The sequence below is a fragment of the Carlito syrichta genome, unplaced genomic scaffold (genome assembly GCF_000164805.1).
Source record: "Carlito syrichta isolate Samal-C Ts95f unplaced genomic scaffold, Tarsius_syrichta-2.0.1 Scaffold313184, whole genome shotgun sequence".
Classification (NCBI taxonomy): Eukaryota; Metazoa; Chordata; class Mammalia; order Primates; family Tarsiidae; genus Carlito; species Carlito syrichta.
The window spans coordinates 387,490-394,549 of NW_007257280.1; the positions used below are offsets into that span (position 1 = coordinate 387,490).

Consider the following 7,060-nt stretch of genomic DNA (forward strand, 5'->3'; position numbering starts at 1 on the left):
GCCCAGATTGGAGAGCAGTGGCCGATCCCGGCCACCGCAGCCTCGACCTGCTGGGCTCCGGCGATCCTTCTGCTTCAGCCTTCCAAATAGCTGGAACTATAGGAGCGCACTACCACACCTGGCTAATTTTTAATTTATTGTAGAGATGAGGTCTCACCAAGTTGCCCAGGCGGGTCTCGAGCCCGCGGGCTCAGGCAATTCACTCACCTCGGCCTCCCAAAGCGCTGGGATTACAGGCTGAGTCACTGAGCCCGGCCAGATTGTTTATTTTTAATAACATTCTGTTCTTGTTTCATGGGCAATTTTTTTTTTTATTTGACAGGATTATGAGAATTACCTAACAATAATTCCTATACTTCATTACCAATTTTCTTGGTTAGTGTTGTGTTATCAACAAAATCATCTAAACAAGAGAGAAATTTTAAAGGCACTAGACTCTTACAAGCCTATCAAAAACATGAAGTTCTTTACAACACATTAAAGAGATGTGCTGTCTTCAGCACATTTATAGAATGTTTGTGATTGATGTGTTATCTCTGCAAGCCATTCCCGAGATTAGCATAGGAAGTTCTCTCTAACCAGCTTTACCAGGAACCTGGTGGTAGTTGGATTCACAGAAGCAATGCTTGTAAAAGGTAAGAGATTTTGTCTAATTATAGTATTATGACAGCTGGTTGGTCTAAGATCTTTTCTTGTTCAAAAGCTTATCTTCAGTTAAACAAGATGAATAAGCTCTAATGATCTGCTGTACAACATTGTACTTACAGTCAATAATACTATATTGCCTACTTAAACATTTGTTAAGAAGGTTAACTGGTTAAGTGCTCTCACCACAATTAAATAAAATTTAAAAAGCTGACGTTCTGGCAGTGGTAAACAGCCTTCTTTTAAAAAAAAATCAGAGTCTCACTCTGTCGCTCAGGCTGGAGTGCAGTGGCACGCTCACAGCTACCACAGCCTCAACCTGCCGGGCAAAGGCGATCCTTCTGCCTCAGCCTTCCAAGTAGCTGGAACCACAGGCACGTGCCACCGCACCTGTGAATTTTTTGATTCATTGTAAAGACCAGGTCTCACCAAGTTGCCCAGGCTGATCTCAAACACCTGGGCTCGGGTAATCCCCTCACCTCCGCCTCCAAAAGTGCTGGGATTGCAAGCCTGAGCCACTGCGCCCGGCTAAAAGCCCTCTTAATTCACACAATTCCTACTTTTGGGAGACCAGAGCACATTGACTATGTCAGCTGAAGAATGATGAGGTTCAGAAATTTGGAAGGGAGAAGTTTTATTTCTCATAAAGTGTTGCAGCCTGCAGAGTGGCCATTTTGACAGGCTGGAAACCTAGCTTCCCGCCAGAAGTCAGAAACAAATTCTTTGAGGGTGGGGCAAAGGAAACAGGAATTTATCCTGAGAGGTGGTTGGATATACATTTCTTTTTTTCTTTGAGTCAGAGTCTCATTCTGTTGCCCAGGCTGGTGTGCAGTGTCATGCTGACAGCCAATGCAGCCTCGACCCGCTGGGTTCAGGTGATCTTTCCACCTCAGCCTTCCAAGTAGCTGGAACTAGGCGTGTGCCTCCAAGCCTGGTTAATTTTTTGATTTATTGTAGAGACGAGCTCTCACCAAGTTGCCCAGATTTTTCTTGAACCCCTGGGCTCAGGCAATCCTCTTGCCTCGGCCTCCCAAAGTTTGTGATTGCAGGCGTGAGGCACTGCGCTCTGCCGAATATACATAAACAATAAGCTATAGAATGAGTCATCAATATTTATGAAAGGAGAGACATGTGCATGTGCAGTAAAGGTTCATGCCCCTTCATGAGTTCCATGTGCAAAAATGACTATGTTAGCATGAACCAAGGATGGAGCTTTTGGCCTTCTTACATCAAAAGATGAAACAGGACATGAAAATTTTTACTGTGCATCCTCTGTGATTGGTTGTCTCTTTTCAGGCAAAAGCGGGGGAGCGGCATCAGGTGGTTGGTTGGTTGATATCAGCCATGGAGTTTTGAAAGGACGGGTTTCTGTTTAGGGAAAGAAACACTAATGGCAGTTCTCCAAGAGGAAATATAAGGAAGTGGATCTGATCTCATCCCATTCTTTCATAGCTGAGAACTCAGTTCTCAAGGTTTATCTGGGATCACCTTGGCCAAGAGGGGGTCTTTTCAGTCGATTGGAGGCTTAGAATTTTATTTTTATTTCTCAATTAGGGCAGAGAAAGTCATTTTATTTCTACTGTTGCCCAGGAATTATGCCAAATGTCTGCAGATTCGTGTAAGTCTTGGTCCTCTGGACAAGTAGAGTGAATGAATCAAACTCTAAAAGATGACTTGACCAAGATTTAGCAATCTATCAGATGAAAATGACCTAAAGCTATACTACTAGCCTTATTGCTAGAGTAGCCCCTGCAAGCAAACACAATATCTCTTTCTTTGAACTTATGCTTGGCAGGTCTGTGAATTTGGGTCTGAGACCATGTTCTGTGCCCAATTTAACTGAATCATCTCATAATCATGGTCAATACTTAAAAGGGCTTCTCTCTTCCCTAGAAATCCTGAGACTCAAAGTCATAAGGAACCCCCCTGAGGAAGTCTGCCACCCATGTTGAATAGAAGACTACATAAAGGTATTTCAGAGGAAAGACAGGCTGTCGCTGAGTAGGGAGGGGCCTTTTCAAGTGCTGTTCATCACTCATACAGCTATCAAAGTAAATGAGAACCATAACTCGATTCAAGTTTTCTCTGTGAAGCCAGCACTGTAGGAGGACTAGGCAGTTGTTCCCACAAAGAACTTTTCTAGAGTAATGGATATTGATACTGAACTCAACGAAAAGAGGTATTCTAGAAAATGATTGCTATTCTCATAGTACTACTCAGGCAGTGGTTATCCTAATTACTTTAAGAATCACATTTATTAGAAAGCAACTTTGTTACACTACTTTTTCTTTCTACACGCCCAGTAAGGGTTTCCACAACGTGTGCGGATATGCTGTGGATTATTGGCAGAGTACAAATGAGACCATCTTCATCAGTAATTTTTAATAATAATAAAGTGAAAATAATTAGTATGGATTCAGGTCCTCAAGTTCTAAATATAACACAAGAACATTTTGTTAGCTGGTTTAATTGGAATGATGACATAGAAAAGAAAAACATCTAATCAACTGATGAACAGAAATCTAGTACCTACAAACAGAAACTACAGAAGACAGGTCTGATGTCACTACTAACATTGAGGCAAGTTTTCTCTAGTATAGGTGGATAAGCAAAGGTGGATGTCTGTTATTTATAAAGATTTAGTTGATTGTTAAAATAGTAAAATGACCTACTTAGATCAATGAGAAAAATGGCCCATACATTTTTTTTTTCCTCAAGACATAAAATATTAGAGTTATGAGCCGGGCTCGGTGGCTCAGCCTGTAATCCCGCGCCTTTGGGAGGCTGAGGTGAGTGGATTGCCTGAGCCCGCGGGTTCGAGACCCGCCTGGGCAGCGAGACCTCATCTCTACAATAAATAAAAAAATCAGCCAGGCGTGGTAGCACATGCCTGTAATTCCGGCTACTCAGAAGGCTGAGGCGGAAGGATCGCTGGAGCCCAGCGGGTCGAGGCTGCGGTGGCCGGGAGCGGCCACTGCACTCTAGTCTGGGCGACAGAGTGAGACTCCAACTCGAAAAAAAAAAAAATTAGAGTTATGGAGAGTTATGGGCCAGATATGGTGGCTCATTCCTGTAATTTCAGTACTTTGGGAGGTCGAGGCAGAGGATTGCTGGAGCTCAGGAGTTTGAGACCAACCTAGGCAACATAGTGAGACTTCATTAGTACAAAATAAAAAAAGATAGCTGGGCATGGTGGCACACGCCTATAGTCACAGCTACTTGGGAGGATGAGGCAAAAGGGTCACTTGAACCCAGGAGGTCGAGGCTATAGTGAGTGTGACTGTGCCACTGTACTCCAGCCTAGGCAAAATTATTTAGAAAGATAGAACAATTACTGAAAGGCTTGAATTGCTACATAAATGCGGTATTACTTATGTAATTGATGGAAACTTGGGAGAAATTTATTGGGCCATTAAAGAAAAATTCTTAATTAAAATTTGAAATTCGCAGGCTCCTGATTTAGGGAACTCTATGAGCTTGGATTGAGCAAGAGTTTATAAGAGACTATAATGCTCCATATTTAATTATTTGAAAGTGCAAGCAATAAAGACATCATAACAATTTGTAAAATTAATGTATGACTAAAAATTTCTTTTTGCTGTTGCTAATCAAGACTCTGAGGCTTATGCCATCTTTCCAGTCTCAGTTTGGATAGACATGGAGATGCTTCTGGAAGAACATCACAATGGCTACCCAAGGAGAGCCCCAAGTCCAGTATAAACTTGTATTGGCTGGTGATGGTGATACTTGGAAAAACTATATCCATGAAACATTTGACTGGTAAATTTGAGACATAGTCACTTTGAGTATTCAGGTTCACCATCTTGTATTCTAAATCAACAGAAAACCTATTAAGTTCAATGTATGGAATACAGCCAACCAGGAGAATTTGGTGAGTTGAGAGATGGCTAGTATGCTATCCAAACACTCAGTGTGCCATTATTATATCTGATGTAACATTGAGAGTTACTTACTAGAATGTGCCTTACTGGTACAGATATCTGGAATGAGTATGTGAAAACATTCCCATCACATTGTGTGGCAGCAAAGTAGATATTAAGGGCAGAAAAGTGTAGGCAAAATTAATTTTCTTCCACTCAAAGAGGAATCTTCGGTACTATGCTATTTCTGCCCAAACTGCAGCTCTGAAAAGTCCTTCTTCTGGCTTTCTAGAAAGCTCACTGGAGACCCTAACCTGGAATTTGTTGCTATGCCTGCTCTTGCCTCACCAGAGGTTATCATGGACTCTGCTTTGGCAGCACAGTATAAGCATGATTTAGAGATTGCTCAAACAACTGCTCTTCCGGAAGAGGATTATGACCTATGAGAATGAAGCTGGAGCCCAGCATCAGAAGTCTAGTTTTTTATACACAGCTGTCGTGTGATGTCAGTGGTACAGTGTGTGTGCCACTTTATTATCTAGCTAAGCGGAACATGTGCTTCATCTGTGGGGTGCTAAAGGAGATGAATGGGCTTTGGAGTGAATGTAGCAGTTTACAAACTACCTTCATTGTTTGGACTTGCATATTTAGCTGTTTTGGAATGCAGTTGTTGCCTTCTTGAGTTTCAAACACGAGATTGCTACAGTCACATCACGATATTCATTGGTGAAGTCTTGTTTGTTACTGTGATTCCCATTCCTTTTTGTTTAGAATAAATTGTGTTTCAAATATCTAAAAGAAATTCAGTTTAGCTGTTTGCCATTGGTATGATATATTCAAAGTTTGTTTCTCTAAGACAGATAAAGTACTGATTTTCTAAAAATCTAGTAATTCTGTTGTTCTGTTGAACTTCTGATCATTTCTTTGCTTTGTATTTTCCTATGAATTTGCAGGATTTAGATGGCTACAACTCCCCCCAGAGAAAGGAAAAAATAGAGATAACTCAAAATTTTAAAATATTATTATTTTATAGCAACACAGTATTTTATAGTAACACAGGCAGGAGATTTTAAGGACAGATACAAATTAAAAATAAAAGGCTTAATTCTCCCTGTTGAAAATAAGTTATGAGCCAGGCATAGTGGCTCATGACTGTAATTCCATCACTTTGGAAGGCCAAATAAGGAGTATTGCTTGAGACCAGAAATTGAGACCAGCCTGGGCAACAGAGTGAGACACCCCATTTCCACAAAAACAAAAAATAAAATAAAAAAGAGATAAGGAAATAAGGTAAGAAGTTCCCCTCTTCTCCTTTTTCTCAGAACATTTACTTTAGAGAATGGACAATTGTAAGTACTTTCTCCTCTTTTTCAAATGCATATAAATCCTTTTGAAGACTAGATAGGACTTTTGCTAGCTTTATGACCCAGAAATGTCTTTCTCAGAAATGGACCTGGGAGCCATCTCTTTGAAATGTAAACATCAAGGGAAAAAGTATTCTTATTTCCCAGTTTCTGTGGGAGCCTAACTTTGGAGGGCACCTTGCTCCAAGTTGCAAAACTATCTCCTGCCATAAAGATATGAGAGGTTTATTTTTTCTCTGGATAAAGCCAATTAGCTAATACAACGGTAATAGTAACCTGGTGTCTTAATGTGTTTGTGCTGCTATAACAAATTATCACAGACTGGGCAATTTATAAACAATAGAAACTTATTCTTCATGGTTCCAGAGACTTGGAAGTCCAAGTTCAAGGCACTGGTAGGTTTGGTGTCTGGTGGAGAGTTTGGTCTTCATTTCCAAGATAGCACCTTGTTGCTGCATCCTCTGTTTTGCTGTTAACCCAGCAAGACCCATCTTGGGCTTCTGACCTACAGAACTGTAAGATAATAAGTATGTTTTGCTTGAAACCACTAAAATTGTAGCAATTTGTTACTGCATCAGTAGAAAACTAATAGAACAAGGCAGTTCCCAATAGCTAAGAACAATTCTATAAAGAAGGTTGCAGTTGTAAGCTGTCAGCAGCAGCATTCCCAGGAGCTGAAGGATGAGAGCACAAGTCTGTAAAGGGGTAGCAGTGTCTACTGCAGAAAATCTGCCTAATTCTGGGATGCAATATAAGGAAGACTATTGTTTATGTTTTTAGTTGTTTGGGGCTTTGTTTTTGTTTGAGATCTTTTTTAGGAAGATATTCCTTACTCCAAGGGCAAAAGCATATCCCCTTACATTTTATTCTAATATATTTTTAGTTGGGTTTATCCAAATACAGATTTATTTATTTATTTATTTGTTTATTTATTTATTTATTTATTTAGTAGGGGTCTCACTTTGTAATCCAGGCTGGAGCACAGTGGCACAATCATGACTCACCACGACCTCAACCTCCTGGGCTCAGGCAATCTTCCTGCCTCAGCCTCCCAAGTAGCTGGGACTGCAGGCACATATACAGGTTTAATACATCTCTTCTGAAATGTATTTATTTGCATTTTTGTGGTGTGAGGTAGCGATTTGCTTCTTTTCAGATGGATAGCCAATT

At 40.6% G+C, this 7,060-nt stretch overlaps 1 pseudogene across 1 annotated transcript; it reads left to right on the forward strand.

Moving 5' to 3' along the window:
* The first annotated feature begins 4,330 nt into the window (after positions 1–4,330).
* On the forward strand, positions 4,331–5,322 carry LOC103272731 (annotated as a pseudogene). Its single transcript, XR_505141.2, has one exon. The product of XR_505141.2 is annotated as a GTP-binding nuclear protein Ran-like (transcript).
* Positions 5,323–7,060: the final 1,738 nt, after the last annotated feature.